General features: G+C 49.1%; 1 long non-coding RNA gene across 1 annotated transcript in view; it reads right to left on the bottom strand.

Moving 5' to 3' along the window:
* Nucleotides 1–4,829: 4,829 nt before the first annotated feature.
* The window catches only part of LOC147094570 (uncharacterized), a 66,734-nt gene continuing 53,691 nt past the window's right edge, over nucleotides 4,830–17,872 (bottom strand). Inside the window, exon 2 of the long non-coding RNA XR_015074748.1 lies at nucleotides 4,830–5,625. This is a non-coding gene — a long non-coding RNA (uncharacterized LOC147094570). The remainder of the gene's footprint in view (nucleotides 5,626–17,872) is intronic.

The following is a 17,872-nucleotide window of genomic DNA, read 5'->3' as shown; positions in this document are numbered from 1 at the left end:
CAGATGAGGCCACCACCCTACCTCCTCGACCCGTTTCCGGGTTGTTTCGGGTCCAGGGTCCCCCCATGAGCTAGCTGCATGAATTCCTCCCTGTATCCCTCGGGCACAATCCACTTATCTCCTTTGAACAACATACCATCCCTGATGTTTACGTCTCTAGCCCCATAAGGCCCTTCTACAATCTGACCTGCTTCTCTTTCCTTAAGAACTGCTTTTAGCACTACATCTGTCAGCTGTATCGTTTTGTTATCCGGGGGAAGCGGAATAGTAACAGCCCGAGTGACGGCTGCTGCCACTCCCAATTGATACGGGTCCCACGGGACCTCTCGCTCCACTCCCACCTTAGCAAGCTTGACCGCTTTCCTCTTTCCCTCCCTTCTGGGTTCTGCTTTAGAGTGGGCTTTGACCTTATGGCTATTGTATTCCTCACCTCCCCTGCTTATGACTCCCACTGTGGTTACCAGCATTGGCGCATCTGCTGGTTTAAAACCTCTTCAAGCCCAAATCTCCAAATATTCTGTGCAAGAACTACGTGTAAACAGAGAGTCAGAGCAGATCGTATAGGGTGGGGGAATTTCGGTGGAATGTGTTACCGCATAAGTTACGGCAGCTAACTCTGCCTGCCAAGCACTAAGAGTGGTGGGTAACTTCATCGCCACTTCCATCCCTTTCTGTGGGTCGTAGATTCCACATCGTGTTTTACATTCCCCCTTTTCCACAAAACTAGACCCATCCACATATATGTCTCTCCCCTCAGGGTGGATACCAGATCTAAATCCGCCTTCTGTTTCCCACACCCCCTCGACTGTACAAGTGTGTGGTTCCCCCTTACATATAAAGTAGGGTGCTAGTTTTGGATCGGTTTATCGGTTTCACTTTCAGGTTCATCCATTCTAACTGTAGGGTCCATGTAGCCACCCGAGTGATAGACACTATTCCCTCCTTAATTCGGCCTTCCAACAGGAGGTGGGTTGGCGTGTGGTGGGTCAGGAGAGTGATGGGTGTGGTCGCCGGGAATATGGCAAAATGCTTCACCGCCCGGAATCTGGCCAGCAAGTATATCCCTTCTCCAGCTCAGCTAGCACTTCGGAGGCATAAGCAACTGGTCTCAGATGCCCACTCACTTAGAAACATAGAAAAATAGGAGCAGGAGTGGGCCATTCGGCCCTTCGAGCCTGCTCCGCCATTCAATATGATCTTGGCTGATCCTCTATCTCAATACCATCTTCCCGCTCTCTCCCCATACCCCTTGATACCTTTTGTGTCTAGAAATCCAACAATCTGCTTCTTAAATATATTCAGTGAATTGGCCTCAACTGCCTTCTGTGGCAGAGAATTCCAAAGGTTCGCGACCCTCTGAGTGAAGAAATTTCTCCTCATCTCAGTCCTAACTGTCCCACCCCGTATCCTGAGACTGTGACCCCTCGTTCTAGACCTCCTAGCCAGGGGAAACATCCTCCCTGCATCCAGTCTGTCGAGCCCTGTTAGAATTTTATACGTTTCAATGAGATCCCCTCATTCTTCTAAACTCTAGTGAATACAGGCCTAGTCGACCCAGTCTCTCCTCGTACAACAGTCCTGCCATCCCAGGAATCAGTCTGGCGAACCTTCGCTGCACTCCCTCTATGGCAAGTATATCCTCCCTTAAGTGAGGAGACCAAAACTGCACACAGTACTCCAGGTGTGGTCTCACCAAGGCCCTGTACAACTGTAGTAAGACATCTTTGCTCCTGTACGCGAATCCTCAAATTCAACTTCCTGCATTAAAACATCACTCAGACTGACGTCTGTTGCCGTTACTTCCAAAAAGAATTCCTTCTTCGGGTCCACGGCCCCCAATGCTGGAGCTGTTTGTAGGTCCTTTGTCAACTTTAAAAAAGCTCCCTCACAGCGCTCATCCCAATCCCATTCCACTCCCTTTCTGAGTAATCTCAACAAAGGAGCTGCCGTCGCTGCCTAATTCACAATAAATTCTCTACAGTCAGACCCAGGAATGACCTGAAAGCAGCTCTTGAACCTGGACAGTTCGTTGCTTTGCTTCATCTATCGTGTGCTCCCCTAATCGAATAGTCAATCCAAGAAACTGAACCTCCCTTTGCCCTACCTGCGCCTTCTTGTGGTTTACCTTAAAACCTACGGCTGCAAACAACTCTAACAATTCCTGCTGTAGTTCCTCATGTTCCTCTTCGCTATCTGAGAACAGCAGTAAATCATTTACATCCTGCACAAGCTGGCCTGGGTGACTGAATTCTGTTAGCCATACACTGGTGGAAAATAGACGGGCTATTGTGGAATCCCAGTGGCAAACAAGTCCACGCGTATTGCTGACCTTTAAAGGTAAAAGCAAACTTATACTGGTCCTCCGAGTGTGAAGGAATCGACCAGAATCCATGAGATATATCCAGTACTGGGGACACAGGGGCAAAGCTGGGGATGTAATTAGGAAAGCTAATAGAATGTTATTGTTTATTGCGAGGGGAATTGAATACAAAAGTAGGGAGGTTATGCTTCAGTTATACTGGGCATTGGGGAGACCACATCTGGAGTACTGTGTACAGTATTGGTCTCCTTATTTAAGGAAGGTTGTAAATGAGTTGGAAGCAGTTCAGAGAAGGTTTACTAGACTAATACCTGGAATGGGCGGCTTGTCCTATGAGGAAAGGTTGGACAGGCTAGGCTTGTATCCGCTGGAGTTTAGAAGAGTAAGAGGTGCCTTGATTGAAACATATAAGATCCTGAGGGGGTCTGGACAGGGTGGATGTGGAGAGGATGTTTCCTCTTGTGGGAGAATCTAGAACTAGGGGGGTCACTGTTCAAAAATAAGGGGTCGCCCATTTAAGACAGCGATGAGGAGAAATTTTTTCTCAGAGGGTGGTGAGTCTTTGGAACTCTCTTCCTCAGAGGGCAGTGGAAGCAGAGTCTTTGAATATTTCTAAGGCAGAGGTAGATCGATTCTTGGTAAGCGGGGGGGTGAAAGGTTATTGGGGGTAGGCGGGAATGTGGAGTAATCAGATCAGCCATGATCTTATGGAATGGCGGAGCAGGCTCGAGGGGCCGACTCCAGCTCCTAATTCGTATGTTCATATGTTCCCAATTAAATCAATCACAGTTGCTACCGTGGGAGCACAAGCAGGAATATTTTTATTGCGGACTCTAATCTACAGTCAGCCACCAGGAATTGTCTGACTTCTTTACTGGCCAAACAGGAGAGTTAACATGTGTCGCAATCGGCCTCAGGACCCCTTGTTCTACTAAGGACGCAACAGCTTTTTCTACGTCTGTCTCTGCTTCCTTGGGGAACGTCCACTGTTCCTGGGTCTGGGACATTGGCTCACCCCCCCACACGCTCCTCTACTCCTGTCACCCTTCCACAATCCTGTCTGTGGGTAGCACAAGCTCCCTTGACATTCTGTACGATGGTTTGCTACCTCTCGGGAACACTGGCCGTTAGTGTTTCTATGTCATAGGGTCTTAGGAATCTGATGACCCGAAGGCAGTTTAACGATTACTTCCTCACCCCAGTCCACTCCGCCCCACAAACAGTTATTATCCACTGTCATATTGTGAGCCAACATCCAGTCAGAGCCCAGCACTCCCATTCCTGGCGGATCCCATTTCATTGGTATACGAATCCACTTTGTTTGGAGGGGTCCAACCATGAAGATGAAAGGATTCGACACCAGCCCAGCCACTGAGTTACCCCTGAAACCTTCTAAAACATAGAGGGCTCCTCTTGACCAGGGAGACGACATCGGGGAGGGAGAGTGGACTACCCTGCTTGACACTCCAGTATCTGCCAAATAGTACCTTCTCTCGTCCTCAATCACAATGTCTACACACGGTCTTCCCCAATCATCGTACCTGAGTGGACACAAGTACTCGGGCTGGGCGCGGCCCCGTCATGCTGAGGTCTGCCTGAGATCCTCTTTGAAATTTCCTTGAGATGGTTCAAGCTCCTTCATCTGCTTAGCTACATATCTAATGAAATCCTCATAACTGGGGGCCCTGGGCTGAGAATCTGCCACTGGTGCGGCAGCCTCAACCACTTCTTGCTTAGGTGATCTTTTGGGGAACGGGAACTTGCTTCCGTTGCTCCATCTCCGGTTGGAGAAGGATTGCGGAGCAGACGGTGGGTGTGTGGACCATCTGAGTGTCTTCTTCACCTTCACTGGGTCAGAGTGTGTCGGCTTTCTCCTCGCCCGCTTGTTCTGGACCTGACTGGTCAAGGGTCAAGCCAGACCCTGCTGTGATTGGCTGGCGTTAAATCAATTAATTTTGAGGCACAAAAGTGACAGATTTTTCTTCAACGGACGGAAAGTAAGGTTCTCAGGCTGAGGGCCTCACTTCCTGTCAGTGGGTCTCACTTCCTGCCTGGAGAGCCTCACTTCCTCTCTCTGGGTACCTCACTTCCAGTCTGGGTGTCCTCACTTCCTGTCTCTGGGTACCTCACTTCCAGTCTAGGGGACCTCACTTCCTGTCTTGGGCCTAACTTCCAGTCTGGGGGACCTCACTTCCTGTCTCTGGGTACCTCACTTCCAGTCTGGGGGACCTCACTTCCTGTCTTGGGCCTAACTTCCAGTCTGGGGGACCTCACTTCCTGTCTCTGGGTACCTCACTTCCAGTCTGTGGGCCCTCACTTCCTGTTTCTGACTACCTCTCTTCCTATCTCTAGGACCTCACTTCCTGTTGACCTTCCGTTCTGGTCCGGTACTTCTGGCGGGAGGCCATTGGCTGTGAAGATGGGATTCAAGTCTCCAGCAAGGGGTGAGAGTGAGGCAATGCTAACACTTGAGCACATGAAACGAACGACACGGGCGGAGAAAACAGGCTTTAATTTTACAATGGAATTTATTTTGATAGATTCTGCAATTGACAGAAGAAGCGCCGGGGAAGGAAAGTTCTAACATGCCCAAAGTTCCCACCTCGATTCTCCACCAACAACCACTCGCTGCAAGAGGCTGTTATTATTTTATATTCCAAATAACAAAGGCCAGGTGGTATAAAGGCACAGGGAGCGAACGCGCTAGCGATCGAGAGAGTGGAGGGTCAGCTCTCCTATCCGCGGTGCACACGGCCTCCTGAATCTCGACTCAGTTATTCTGTTTTTTTGGACTTCATCGAGTTACTGGAAATGGCGGACTTCAGCACAACAGCACCCGCCGTCGCAATAACACCAACTGTCACAACACGTGTCACCACCGTCGCAGCCCCTGCCCCCATCGTCACAACACTTGTCCCCCCCGCCGCAGCACCTACCCCCACTGCCGCAGCACCTGTACCACCTGCCGCAGCACCTGCCGCCCCCGCCGCAACACCTGTACCCCCTGCCAAAGCAGCTGCCCCCACCGCCACAGCACCTGCTGACCCCACAACACCCAGAACACCAATAAGGGTGCACTTTCCAACGTTTTTCCAGAACTTATTTTTGTAAGAATCGCAAAATATGTCGGTCTCCCTCTTCAATTTGTTACGCAGTTCCTTGGTCACCATCTTGATCTGCTCCGTGCTACCTCTCAGCTCCTTTTTAAAATCCTCTATCAGCTCCTTGGCTTTCACCTCCAACTGTTTCCTCATGTTATCTGGACGGGTCGTCAGGCTGCTGAAAGTTCCATCCGTACTTTGCTTCTGAATGCCAAATACAGAATGGGGTTAGATACAGAGTAAAGATCCCTCTACACAGTCCCATAAACACTCCCAGGGCAGGTACAGCACGGGTAAGATACAGAGTAAAGCTCCCTCTACACTGTCCCATCAAACACTCCCAGGGCAGGTACAGCACGGGTTAGAGACAGAGTAAAGCTCCCTCTACACTGTCCCATCAAACACTCCCAGGGCAGGTACAGCACGTCGTTAGATACAGAGTAATGCTCCCTCTACACTGTCCCATCAAACACTCCCAGGGCAGGTACATCTCGGGTTAGATACAGAGTAAAGCGCCCTCTACACAGTAAAGGAAGGCCCCTACAGAACACTCCTAGGGCAGGTACACCATCGGAAACATCCTCCCCGCATCCACCCGATCCAACCCCTTCACAATCTTATATGTTTCAATAAGATCGCCTCTCATTCTTCTGAACTCCAATGAGTAGAGTCCCAATCTACTCAACCTCTCCTCATATGTCCATCCCCTCATCCCCGGGATTAACCGAGTGAACCTTCTTTGTACTGACTCGAGAGCAAGTATGTCTTTTCTTAAGTATGGACACCAAAACTGTATGCAGTATTCCAGGTGCGGTCTCACCAATACCTTGTACAACTGAAGCAATACCTCCCTATTTTTATATTCTATCCCCCTAGCAATGAAAGCCAACATTCCATTGGCCTTCTTAATCACTTGCTGCACCTGCATACTAACCTTTTGAGTTTCGTGCACCAGGACCCCCAGATCCCTTTGTACTTCAGGACTTTCCAGTTTCTTGCCATTAAGATAATAAATTGCTCTACGATTTTTCCTGCCAAAGTGCATAACCTCACACTTTCCAGTATTGTATTCCATCTGCCAAATCTCTGCCCACATACTTAGCCTGTCGATGTCCCCTTGCAGGTTTTTTATGTCCTCCTCACTCACTACTTTCCCTCCCATCTTAGTATCATCTGCAAACTTTGATATGTTACACTCGGTCCCCTCCTCCAAACCGTTAATATAGATTGTAAAGAGTTGGGGACCCAGCACTGACCCCTGCGGAACACCACTATTTACTGATTGCCAGTCTGAGAATGAACCATTTATCCCAACTCTCTGCCTTCTGTTAGATAGCCAATCCTCTATCCATGCCAGAATATTACCCCCAATCCCGTGATTTTTTATCTTAAGCAATAATCTTTTGTGTGGCACCTTGTCAAATGCCTTTTGGAAGTCTAAATACACTACGACCACTGGTTCCCCTTTATCCACCCTATATGTTACTTCCTCAAAGAACTCCAGCAAATTTGTCAAACATGACTTCCCCTTCATAAAACCATGCTGACTTTGTCCTATTAAATTATGATTATCCAAATGTCCTGTTACTGTCTCCTTAATAATGGACTCCAATATTTTACCTACCACAGATGTTAGGCTAACCGGTCTATAGTTTGCAGCCTTCTGTCTACTGCCCTTTTTAAATAAGGGCGTTACATTAGCAGTTTTCCAATCTGCCGGGACCTTAGCTGAGTCCAGGGAGTTTTGGAAAATTATTACCAATGCATCCACAATCCCTACCGTCACTTCCCTCAAGACCCTAGGATGTAAACCATCAGGTCCAGGTGATTTATCTGCCTGGAGTCCCATTATTTTACCGAGTACCACTTCCTTAGTGATTTTGATCGTGTTTAGCTCCTCCCCCCCTATAGCCCCCTGTTTGTCCAGTGTTGGGATATTCTTAGTGTCTTCTACTGTAAAGACTGATACAAAATATTCATTCAGTGTTTTTGCCATCTCCATATTTCCCACCATTAATTTCCCAGTCTCATCCTCTAAGGGACCAACATTTACTTTAGCCACCCTTTTACTTTTTATATAACTATAAAAACTCTTATTATCTGTTTTTATATTTTTTGCTAATTTACTTTCATAATCTATCTTCCCTTTCTTAATCAATCTTTTTGTTATTTTTTGCTGTCTTTTAAAGTTTTCCCAATCCTCTATCCTCCCACTAGATTTGGCTACCTTATATGCCCTTGCTTTTAGTCGAATACTATCCTTAATTTCTTTACTTAGCCACGGATGGCTGTCTTTTCTTTTACACCCTTTTCTTCTCAGTGGAATATATATTTTTTAGAAGTTGTAAAATAACTCCTTAAATGTACACCATTGATCATGTATCGTCTTACCCTTTAATCTAATTTCCCAATCCACTCTACTCAATTCCGCTCTCATACCTTCATAGTCTCCTTTATTCAAGCTTTGCACGCTTATTTGAGATCCAACCTTCTCACCCTCTAATTGAATATGGAATTCAACCATGTTATGGTCACTCATTCCAAGGGGATCCTTTACTAGGACATTTTTAATTAATCCTGTCTCGTTACACTGGACCAGATCTAAGGTTGCTTGCCCCCTGGTCGGTTCAGTTACATACTGCTCAAGAAACCCATCCCTAATACACTCAATGAACTCATCCTCAAGGCAGCCCGGCCCAATTTGATTTGTTCAATTAATATGATAGTTAAAATTCCCCATAATTATAGATGCTCCCTTATTACAAGCCTCAACTATTTCCTGATTGATACTCCGTCCAACAGAGTTGCAACTGTTCGGAGGCCTATAGATTATGCCCACTAGTGTTTTTTTCCCCTTATTATTCCTTACCTCCACCCAAACTGTTTCATTATCCTGATCTTTTGACCCAATATCATTTCTCTGTATTACAGTGATTCCTTCCTTTGTTAACATAGCCACCCCACCGCCCCTTCCTTCCTGCCTGTCCTTCCTGATCGTTAAATAACCTGGTATGTTTAATTCCCAGGAATTGTCACCCTGCAGCCATGTTTCTGTAATGGCCACAAGATCATACCCATATGTAGTTATTTGTGCCATTAACTCATCTATTTTGTTACGAATGCTACGTGCATTCAGATAGAGAACTTTCAAATATGTTTTGTGACACTTAGTTCCTGCTTTTGCCCTTTTTATTACTTTACCTTTTACTCCATACTTTCTGCCCCTTCCTGACACGCTCTGGTTTTTAATTTCCCCACTGCTACCTAAGTCTATGACCTTCTCTGTTGTCATTTTTATTATTTGCTCTCTAGGAACCTCATCGGGTAGTTCATCGGGTTCCACTGCTACTGGTTCTGAGGTAGATGCTACCGGTATGTCAGGTTCATCCCCAGGTACTCGAGACATGGGGTTGACACGTTCCTGTGACGCTAAGATCTGATCGACGTGGCGTCTCACAATGTTCTCCCCGACATCCACTGTGTACATTAATGACCCCTGCCTTGTGCATATCATTCCGGGTTGCCATTTCTCTGTTCGATCATCACGGGCCAAGACTGGTTGTCCTACATTGAAGCTCCTTGTCGGCTTCTCATTGATGTGCTGGAATTGTTTGTCCTCAACATTTCTTCGCACATTTGGTCTGAGCAAGTCCAGACGAGATCTCAACCTTCGGTTTGTGATGAAATATGTCATTCATCAGACTCTGTAGTTAACTACATATATTGTATTGCCTGCTCCGGTGCTTTACCTTGTATTGTGTATAGTGGACCGCCCCCTTTGTGTGTCGGCTCCGCCCATACCTGGCCCTACTTAAGACAAGCCCAGGCTTGTCTTGCAGCAGAGCAGCAGCATGCTAGGTGAAGCCACAGGCATCTTTTCTTTGCTAATAAAAGCCTTGTTTTATTCAGTTAACTTTGAGTCTTGAAGTCATTGAGGCGCATCAATTTTATTAGCAAACTTTAACGATGGATCAACTTTTGAAACCAGAACGCTTGGATTTGGACCCGCATGCTTCGGATGCATCGGCACGGTTTGGACACTGGTTCCAGTGCTTGGAATTCTTTATGGCCAACTCCGAAGCCGTCACAGCCTCTAAAGCCACCGGAGATGTGAAACTCGGGATCCTGCGGAATCGGGTAAGCCACCGGGTTTTTCCACTCATCCAAGACGCCGCCACCTACCTGGATGCCTGCAACATTCTAAAGGCCCGCCATCAGCGGCCTACCTATGAGGTGTACGCCAGGCACCTGCTTGCTACCTGCACACAGCAACCCGGAGAGTCGCTAGAGGACTTTCTAGTCACCCTAAAAGTGCTTGGCAAAGACTGCAAATGCAAAGACGTGAAAGCCACGGTATACACAGACGAGCTTATTCGGGATGCGTTTATCGCAGGCCTTAGCTCTAATTGCATCCGGCAGAGACTGCTAGAGAAAACGGGCCTAGATCTGATACAGGCTGTGGACACAGCGCGATCGCTGGATGTGGCTCAGAAGAACTCTGACTCCTACTCGTCAGGCTGCGCGGCCCACGCCGCCTCTGCTTCCCCGCCCGGTAGCCCAACACCGTCGGGGCCCTGCTCTCCCCCCAGAAGCCCTACGACCGCCGCGATGCATCGAGGCCCCAAATGCTACTTCAGCAGGCAGCCGAAGCACACCAGGAACCTGTGCCCGGCGAAAGGCACCACCTGCTTTAAGTGCGGTAAGAAGGGGCACTTTGGGAAGGTGTGCAGAGGGAACCCCGCAGGCAAAACCGCCACGGCCGCGTGCGCGCCGTGGGAGCGGCCATCTTGGACGCCATCTTGTCCGACCTCGTGGGGTCCGCCATCTCGCGAGCAGACATCGTGGACGCCATCTCACCCGGCCTCGTGTGGCCCACCATCTTGTCCCGATCAGGGCCCTACAGTGGCGTCGATCACAGTGGACCAGTCCAGACCGCACCCACTATCCAATTCGATGGTGGACATCGAGGTAAACGGGTGCAAGGTTAAATGTTTAATTGACAGCGGGAGCACGGAGAGTTTCATTCACCCTGATCTGGTACAACGACTCTCTCTAACTACAGTCCCTACTCAGGGCACGATCTCTATGGCCAACAAAACCCAGATATCGACTATTGCGGGTTACTGCGCGGTACGATTGTCCGTTAAAGGCACTGTATATAATAATTTTAAACAGTTAATTATGAAGGATTTATGTGTGAGCGTGATCTTGGGCCTGGATTTTCAGTGCCACCACCAAAGCATCACGCTCAATTTCGGTGGGACCCAGCCGCCCCTCACAGTGTGCGGTCTGGCTACCCTGAAGGTAAAGCCGCCTTCGCTATTCGCGAACCTTACCCCTAACTGCCGGCCAATAGCGACCAAAAGCAGGAGGTACAGCTGGGAGGATAGGTGGTTTATCACGACCGAGGTAGACAGGCTCCTGAGGGAGCGCATTATTGAACGCAGCAACAGCCCGTGGCGCGCCCAAGTGGTGGTGGTGAGGGGTAGTGAGAAGAAGTGGATGGTGATTGACTATAGTCAAACAGTCAACATCTATACCCAACTAGACGCCTACCCGCTACCCCGCATATCCGAGATGGTGAACCAAATCGCCCAATACCGGGTGTTCTCCACCATTGACCTCAAGTCAGCATACCACCAGCTCCCTATCAGACCAGAGGACCGTTCGTACACCGCCTTCGAGGCAAACGGACGCCTCTACCAGTTCCTCAGAGTCCCCTTTGGGGTGACGAATGGGGTCTCGGTTTTTCAGAGGGAGATGGACCGCATGGTCGATGACCACCACTTGCAGGCAACCTTCCCCTATCTCGACAACGTCAGCATCTGCGGCCACAACCAACAGGACCATGACTCAAACCTCGCGAGGTTTCTGAAAACCGCACAAAAACTCAACCTCACCTACAACGAGGACAAGTGCGTTTTCAACACCACGCGCCTCTGCATACTAGGCAGCGTGGTGGAGAATGGGGAAATCGGACCAGACCCCGACCGATTGCGCCCCCTACGGGAGCTGCCCCTGCCCAACACTCCCAAAGCCCTGAAAAGGTGCCTGGGGTTATTCTCGTATTATGCCCAATGGGTCCCCAACTACTCCGATAAAGCCCACCCCCTCTTGAAAGCATCCTCTTTCCCGCTCTCTGCTGAGGCCCATGTTGCCTTCAAAAGCATTAAGCAGGATATTGAGCGGGCCACGCTACAGGCAGTGGACGAGAACACTCCCTTTCAAGTGGAAAGTGATGCGTCTGACTTTGCCTTAGCGGCCACCCTCAACCAGGCGGGGCGGCCCGTAGCTTTCTTCTCGAGGACCCTCCAGGGGCCCGAGATCAGACACTCCTCCGTGGAAAAGGAGGCCCAAGCCATCGTGGAGGCAGTGCGCCACTGGCGGCACTACCTAGCCGGCAAACGCTTCACCCTGCTTACCGACCAGCGGTCGCTAACGTTTATGTTCAATAATAAACAGAGGGGGAAGATTAAAAATGATAAGATTCTTAGGTGGCGGATCGAGCTCTCCACCTTCGAGTACGACATCATATACCGGCCGGGGGCCCTTAACGAATCCCCCGACGCCCTCTCATGAGGGATGTGTGCCAACGCCACCGGGGATCGGCTACAGACCCTCCACAACGACCTCTGCCACCCAGGGGTCACACGGCTGTTCCACTTCATAAAGTTCCGCAACTTACCCTACTCGATTGAGGAAGTTCGGTCCCTGACCAGGAACTGCCGCACTTGCGCTGAGTGCAAGCCTCGGTTCTACCGCCCTGATAGAGCCCACCTAATCAAAGCTACACGGCCCTTCGAGCGGCTTAGCTTAGATTTCAAGGGCCCCCTCCCGTCCGTCGACCGCAATGTTTACTTCCTGAACATTGTGGACGAATACTCCCGTTTCCCATTCGCCTTCCCCTGCCCAGACATGACCAGCGCCATGGTCATTAAATGCCTCAACAGCCTGTTCTGCCTGTTCGGTATTCCAAGCTATATCCACACGGATAGGGGGGCGTCCTTCATGAGTGAAGAGCTACGCCAGTACATGCTGTCCAAGGGGATTGCCACGAGCCGTACCACCAGCTACAACCTCCGGGGTAACGGTCAGGTGGAGCGAGAGAACGGGACAGTATGGAGGGCAGTCACCCTAACTCTAAGGACCAAGGGCCTCCCTATCTCCCGCTGGCAGGAAGTCCTCCCAGATGTGCTCCACTCAATACGGTCACTATTGTGTACCGCCACTAATGCCACGCCTCATGAGCTAATGTTTGTGTTTCCCCGGAAATCCACCTCAGGCGTATCCATACCGTCATGGCTCTCCACCCCAGGTCCGGTACTTTTGTGGAAGCATGTGAGGGGCCACAAGACGGACCCTCTCGTGGAGCCAGTGCACCTGCTCCACGCCAACCCACAATATGCGTATGTCCGGCACGCCGATGGACGGGAGGACACTGTGTCCATAAAAGACCTCGCCCCAGCCGGTAACAACAGCAACAACGACAACGACTACAACAACGACAACAACCACAACAACTATTACCCGCCCACTCCACCCACTATTCTTTCATCACCCCCGGAAGAACACCAGCCAACGGTACCCCCACCACCTACTCCTTCAACAACCCCGGTGGTTCTCGCTCTCTCGCTCTCTCTGGTGCTCTCTCGCTCTCTCTGGCACTGTCTCGCTCTCTCTGGCAATCTCTGGCACTCTCTCGCTCTCTCGCGCTCTCTCTGTCGCTCTCTCGCTCTCTCTGTCGCTCTCTCTATCTCTCTCTCTCTCGCGCTACCTCACTCTCTCTCACTCTCACTCTCTGACTCTCCATCTGGTTGCCTGTAAAATGAAAGCATTTGACAATAGACAGACCCCGGGGGTTTCTCCTGCATTATAAATGACTTCCCATCATTTGTTTTTTCCCCAATTCCTGTGTCTTCCCCTCAATTTCCTGATTGTTCTGTTGTATATGTACATAATAATGCTTTTGAGAGGCTCTACCTCGGTTTATCACTGATTCAAGACTAAATGATAGAGCTGGGACCGGGTGTCCAAACCCAATCTTTTTGAGGTGCTCTGCTACCTCATGGAGGTCGCTTCTCACTTGGGTCCATGTTTTGCTATGGAACCTGCAAGGTACGGCCCCCCTTGCCTCCTACCTTCAGCTTGTAGCTGGTTTGCACACAACCAAGGCCTCCTTGACCCTACAACCTTGTTCTGTTTCCAAGGTGATGACGCAACCCTTCTTCTTAGGCAGTCCCTCGGAACCGAGGATGACTTGCTTCCACACTAAGAATGAGTTCGCAGGTGACTGATGAGTCCAATGTGGGACCTACAGTCTCTGTCACAGGTGGGACAGACAGTAGTTGAAGGGGCGGGTGGGTGGGGTGCTTGGGTTGACAGGCGCTCCTTGCGCTTGGCTTCCGCCTGCTCCCGGTGAAGAGACTCGAGGTGTTCGGTGCCTTCCCGGATGCTTCTCCTCCACTTTGTGCGGTCTTGGGCCAGGGATTCCCAGGTGTCGGTGGGGGATGTTACACTTTTTCAAGGAAGCTTTGAGGGTGTCCTTGAAGCGTTTCCTCTGCCCACCTGGGGCTCTCTTGCCGTGCCGGAGCTCCGAGTAGAGCGCTTGTTTTGGGAGTCTCGTATCGGGCATGCGGACAATGTGACCCGTCCATCGGAGCTGATCGAACGTGGTCAAAGCTTCGATGCTGGGGATGTTGTCCATGTCTCTGGGGCATACACCAGGGTGGGTATCACTGCTGCCCTGTAGACCATGGGTCTGTTTTGGATCCATTGGTCAGGATCACGTCGTCGTGAAGCAGGTGGAGGATGGTGACCTCGCTGACAACGGGTTCCAGTCAGAATCTGGTTTTTAACAGGCTTTCCCCTAATTCTAACAGAGGAGAAATAAGACCAAATTAATAAAACTATACGAACTTAACAAAACTATAAACTGGCAATCTTAATATTAATCTATGGTCTAGCAGAGCGTTAATACTGAAAAATAGTCAAGAGGGAATTGTATCTGATAGTCAGTCAGTACGCCTGACTGCACCTGGGAGTGATAAGAGTTATCATAATGGTGCAGACGGCTTCATCTCTCAAACTGGTCCTTCCTCCCTTAGCCTGAAATAACAACATTCTTGTACAAATCAGATAACCTCCACCTGCCACCAGTTGATTTGAAGACCTAAAAACAGTTCATCTCTGCAGAAAAGTGAATCCGGCCAAACTTTGGTCATTTATCCCCTTCAAGCCTCATCTCTCTAAAGGCCCTCTGCAGCCTATATTCTTACAGTCCCCATCTTGAGGGGGAGGAGCGACCTCCGACCCTTCACTCAAACTTATTTCTTTTCCTTCTGCAGGAGGCCCACCAATTCTAAGTTGTTATCCCAATGAGCAAGTCTTCTTAATAGAGTCATAGTCATACAGCACAGAAAGAGGCCCTTCGGCTCATCGTGCCCGCGCCGGCCATCAAGCCCTGTCTATTCTAATCCCATTTTCCAGCACTTGGTCCGTAGCCTTGTATGCTATGGCGTTTCAAGTGCTCATCTAAATGCTTCTTGAATGTTGTGAGGATTCCTGCCTCTACCACCCTTTCAGGCAGTGAGTTCCAGATTCCAACCACCCTCTGGGTGAAAAAGTATTTCCTCAAATCCCCTCTAAACCTCCTGCCCCTTACCTTGAAACTATGCCCCCTGGTTATTGACCCCTCTACTAAGGGGAAAAGTTCCTTTCTATCTACCCTATCTATGCCTCTCATAATTTTAGCTGAAGCGCTCCAGCCCAGGTAACAACCTGGTGAATCTTCTCTGCACCCTCTCCAATGCAATCACATCCTTCCTATAGTGTGGCGGCCAGAACTGCACACAGTGTTCCAGCTGTGGCCTAACCAGCGTTGTGTACAGCTCCATCATCACCTCCCTGCTCTTATATTCTATGCCTCGGCTAATGAAGTCAAGTATCCCATATGCCTTTTTAACCACCTTATCTACCTGTCCTGCTGCCTTCAGGGATCTATGTACATGCACACCAAGGTCCCTCTGATCCTCTGTCCTTCCTAGGGTCCTACCATTCATTGGGTATTCCCTTGCCTTGTCAGTCCTTCCAAAATGCATCACCTCACACGTTTCAGGGTTTAATCCCGTTTGCCACTGTTCTGCCCATCTAACCAACCCATCCACATCATCCTGTAGCCTGAGGCTTCCCTCCTCGCTATTTACCATTCCACCAATTTTCGTGTCATCTGTGAACTTACTGATCATACCTCCTACATTCATATCTAAATCATTAATGTACACTACAAACAGCAAAGGACCCAGCACCGATCCCTGCGGTACACCACTGGACACAGGCTTCCAGTCACAAAAACAACCTTCAACCATCACCCTCTGCCTCCTGCCACTAAGCCAATTTTGGATCCAATGTGCCAAATTGCCCTGGATCCCATGGGCTCTTACCTTCTTGACCAGTCTCCCATGCGGGACTTTGTCAAAACCCTTACTGAAGTCCATGTAGACTACATCAACTGCACTACCCTCGTCCACACACCTAGTCACCCCCTCGAAAAATTCAATCAAATTGGCCAGACATGATCTCCCCCTGACAAAGCCATTCTGACTATCCTTGACTCTCCAAGTGGAGACTAATTCTGTCTCTCAGAATTTTTTCCAATAATTTCCCTACCACTGACGTTAGGCTCACTGGCCTGTAATTCCCTGGTTTATCCCTACTGCCCTTCTTGAACAATGGTACTACGTTAGCTGTTCTCCAGTCCTCAGGCAGCTCCCCTGTGGCCAGAGAGGTTCTGAAAATTTGTGTCAGAGCCCCTGCAATCTCCTCCCTTTCCTCACACAGCAGCCTGGGATACATCTCCTCTGGGCCTGGGGATTTATCCACTTTTAAGCCCGCTAAAACTGCTAGTACCTCCTCCCCCTCAATTCTAATTTGTTCAAGTATATCACAATCCCCCTGCCTGATTTCGATGCCTACATCGTCCTTCTCCACAGTGAACACAGATGAAAATATTCATTTAAAACCTCACCTACATCTTTCAGCTCTACACACAGATTGCCACTTTGGTCCCTAATGAACCCTACTCTTTCCCTGGTTATCCTCTTTCCCTGAATATACTTATAAACACCTTGGGATTTTCCTTTATTTTGCCCGCCAGTGTTTTTTCATGCCCCCTCTTCGCTCTCCTAATTTCTTTTTTAAGTACCCCCCAACACTTTCTATACTCCTCTAGGGCTTCCACTGTTTTTAGTCCTTTGTATCTGCCAAAAGCTGCCCTTTTTTTCCTAATCCATTCTTGTATATCCCTTGACATCCGGGGTTTCCTGGGCTTGTTGGTCCCACCCTTGACCTTTACAGGAACATGTTGGCGTTGTACTCTCTCAATTTCCTTTCTGAAAGACTCCCATTGCTCCGATGTGGATTTTCCTACAAGTAGCTGATCCCAGTCCCCTTTGGCCAGATCCAGCCTTATCATATTAAAATCGGCCTTCCCCCAATTTAGAACCTTTATTTCCAGTCCATCTTTGTCCTTTTCCATGACTACCTTAAATCTCACCGATTTATGGTCACTGTCACCAAAATGCTCTCCTACTGACACTTCTACCACTTGGCCGGCCACATTCCCTAGAATTAGGTCCAGTACCGCCCCCTCTCTTGTAGGACTTTCTACATGCTGGCTCAAAAAGCTCTCCTGGATGCACTTTAAGAATTCTGCACTCTCTAAGCCTTTCACACTCTGACTATCCCAGTTAATATTGGGGAAGTTGAAATCCCCTACTATTATTACCTTATATCTACACTTCTGAAATTTGCCTATATATCTGTTCCTCTTTCTCCCCCTGACTCTTTGGGGGCCTATAGTACACTCCCAGCTAAGTGCTTGCCCCCTTTTTGTTTTTAAGTTCTACCCATATGGCCTCATTAGAGGAACCTGCTAAGATATCATCCATCCTTGCAGCAGTAATTGACTCCTTGATTAATATTGTGACACCCCCACCTCTTTTACACCCCTCTCTGTCTTGCCTGAAGATTCTATACCCCGGAATATTGAGCTGCCAGTCCTGCCCCTCCCTCAACCATGTCTCTGTGATAGCAACAATATCATACTCCCATGTGTTCATCAAAACCTTCAATTCATCTGCCTTACTCACAAGACTCCTTGCATTAAAATAAATGCCATCCAGCCTTGCCATACTCCCTTGTGCCATTACATATTTGCTCTGCCTTCCAGGCTGACTTGTTTTTTCCTCTATATTTGGCTGTGCATCACTCCCTACTATAGCTCCACTCTATATCCCATCCCCCTGCCAAGTTAGTTTAAACCCCACCCCAACAGTACAAGCAAACCTCCCCGCAAGGATGTTGGTCCTGCTCCGGTTGAGGTGCAACCCGTCTGACTTGTACAGGTCCCACCTTCCCCAGAAGCAGACCCTGTGATCCAGGAAGCTAAAGCCCT

The sequence above is a fragment of the Somniosus microcephalus genome, unplaced genomic scaffold (assembly GCF_052327205.1).
Source record: "Somniosus microcephalus isolate GS21.2 unplaced genomic scaffold, FLI_Smic_1.0 unresolved_chr1, whole genome shotgun sequence".
NCBI lineage: Eukaryota > Metazoa > Chordata > Chondrichthyes > Squaliformes > Somniosidae > Somniosus > Somniosus microcephalus.
This window is presented reverse-complemented; position numbering and strand designations above follow the sequence as displayed.